The 2,752-nt window shown below is 55.6% G+C and overlaps 1 long non-coding RNA gene across 1 annotated transcript; it reads left to right on the forward strand.

The window, feature by feature from the left end:
* The first annotated feature begins 260 nt into the window (after window positions 1–260).
* LOC132207387 (uncharacterized) lies at window positions 261–2,432 on the forward strand. The gene is made up of 3 exons (XR_009443449.1): window positions 261–751; window positions 854–940; window positions 2,320–2,432. It is a non-coding gene; the product is annotated as an uncharacterized LOC132207387 (long non-coding RNA).
* Window positions 2,433–2,752: the final 320 nt, after the last annotated feature.

A 2,752-nucleotide genomic window follows, 5' to 3' on the forward strand; every position in this document is an offset into this window, starting at 1 on the left:
GGGGTGTAGGGACTGGAGGGGGTTACAGAGATAGGGAGGGGGTGTAGGGGCTGGAGGGGGTTACAGAGATAAGGAGGGGATGTAGGGGCTGGAGGGGGTTACACAGATAGGGAGGGGGTGTGGGGGCTGGAGGGGGTTACAGAGATAGGGAGGGTGTGTAGGGGCTGGAGTGGATTACAGAGATAGGGAGGGGCTGGAGGGGATTACAGAGATAGGGAGGGGGTGTAGGGGCTGGAGGGGATTACAGAGATAGGGAGGGGGTGTAGAGGCTGGAAGGCGTTAGGGAGGGAGAGCGTGAGAGACGGGGTGCACATTCCCTGAAGTGACGGTGAGGGATTTATTCCCTGCGTCTCTCTCTCTTTCTCTCTCTCTCTCTCTGAAAGGACAGTCTGGAATGTGAGGCCTTCCTGGTGCTGGTGAGGGGAGCGACCTGATTGCCACGGCAACCACAGCAGGCCTTCAGGAAGGCCCTTCGCCCAACAACCGCCATCTGTTTGTGGAGAGCGAGTTGTTGGCCGGGGTCGAGCGGTTGAGTCTTACAGAGAGTGCGAGAGAGAAAGGGCACGAAGAAACGCCAAGCGAAACGTTCACCCAGCTTCAGTCTCCGGGGGGGGCAAGGAGACGCCTACATTCCTGGGTTGGCGGCACCGCTGGGGTGAAAGGTCATTCAGCGCCAACATCGTTCGCCTGGGCCCGTTTCCTCGCCGGCCTCTCCGGCTCGCTGCAATGTTCTTCACACTGAAGTATGGAGGTGAGTGAACTCCAGGCGTGGGATCTTGCTGTTCGATGCCACGGTTGCCCACACGTACCAGCTCAGGGCATTCCCTCTCTCTCTCTGTGTTCTGCCCCACAGATGACAAGACGGCCCTGTTCAACCTGTACTGCCGGGTCCACGTGCTCATGGATCACATCAGGGCCCACTGTAACTGTGGCCCTCAAGGTACAGCTGTCACCGCTCTAACCCCGTGCTGTCCCTGTCCTGGGAATGTTTGATGGGGGACAGTGTAGAGGGAGCTTTACTCTGTATCTAACCCCGTCCTCCCCCTGTCCTGGGAGTGTTTGATGCGGGACAGTGTAGAGGGAGCTTTACTCTGTATCTAACACTGTGCTGTCCCTGGACTGGGAGTGTTTGATGGGGGGGACAGTGCAGTGGGAGCTTTACTCTGTATCTAACCCCGTGCTGTCCCTGTCCTCGGAGTGTTTAATGATGGGACAGGGTGGAGAAAGTTTTACTCTGTGTCTCACCCTGTGCTGTCCGTGTCAAAGCACAAAGAAAATTACAGCACAGGAACAGGCCCTTCGGCCCTTTAAGCCCGCGCTGATCCAGATCCTCTGTCTAAACCAGTCGCCTGTTTTCCAAGGATGTGTATCCCTCTGCTCCCTGCCCGTCCATGTATCTGTCTAGGTACATCTTAAGTGAGGTTATCATGCCCGACTCTACCACCTCCGCTGGCAACTCGTTCCAGGCACCCACCACCCTTTGAAAAGAACTAAAGAAAAAGTGTTTGACGGGGAAAAATGCTGTCCCTGGGAAGTGCACTCCCTGTGCTGTCCCTGTCCTGGGAGTGTTTGATGGGGGACAGTGTAGAGGGAGCTTTACTCTGTATCTAACCCCGTGCTGTCCCTGTCCTGGGAGTGTTCGATGGGGGACAGTGTAGAGGGAGCTTTACTCTGTATCTAACCCCGTGCTGTCCCTGTCCCTGGGAACTGTTTGATGGGGGGGGACAGTGTAGAGGGAGCTTTACTCTGTATCTAACCCCGTGCTGTCCCTGTCCCTGGGACTGTTTGATGGGGGGACAGTGTAGAGGGAGCTTTACTCTGTATCTAACCCTGTGCTGTCCCTGTCCTGGGAGTGTTTGATGGGGGACAGTGTAGAGGGAGCTTCACTCTGTATCTAACCCCGTGCTGTCCCTGTCCTGGGAGTGTTTGATGGGGGACAGTGTAGAGGAGCTTTACTCTGTATCTAACCCGTGCTGTCCCTGTCCTGGGAGTGTTCGATGGGGGACAGTGTAGAGGGAGCTTTACTCTGTATCCAACCCCGTGCTGTCCTTGGGAGTGTTCGATGGGGGACAGTGTAGAGGGAGCTTTACTCTGTATCCAACCCGTGCTGTCCTTGGAGTGTTCGATGGGGGACAGTGTAGAGGGAGCTTTACTCTGTATCCAACCCCGTGCTGTCCTTGGAAGTGTTTGATGGGTGGACAGTGTAGAGGCAGCTTTACTCTGTATCCAGCCCCGGGCTGTCCCTGTCCTGGGAGAGTTACATGTGGGAGAGTGCAGAGGGAGCTTTACTTGGTATCTAATCGAGTGGTTTTCTTTCAGAGGAAGTTGATCTCAGTGACGTGTCTGGGGATGGTGAAAAATTTGTCAATGTTTCCGGCGCTGTATGCATCTGAGCTGCTCAAAGAGCGAGAGGTGCTGATCCTAGTTAAAGTGGAGAGTGAGTATTTCTGAAGATATTTTAAACTTCTCCCCTCAGTCAGACCCACACTCGGAGCAACGTGCACAGTTCTGGTCCCCGTATCCCTCAGTTAGACCCACACTCGGGAGCACCGTGGCACAGTTCTGGTCCCCGTATCCCTCAGTCAGACCCACACTAGGAGCATCCTGCACAGTTCTGGTCACTGTATCCCTCAGTTAGACCCACACTCGGAGCACCGTGCACAGTTCTGGTCCCCGTATCCCTCAGTCAGACCCACACTCGGAGCACCCGTGCACAGTTCCGGTCCCCGTATCCCTCAGTCAGACCCACACT

Source organism: Stegostoma tigrinum, chromosome 46, assembly GCF_030684315.1.
Source record: "Stegostoma tigrinum isolate sSteTig4 chromosome 46, sSteTig4.hap1, whole genome shotgun sequence".
Taxonomy (NCBI): Eukaryota; Metazoa; Chordata; class Chondrichthyes; order Orectolobiformes; family Stegostomatidae; genus Stegostoma; species Stegostoma tigrinum.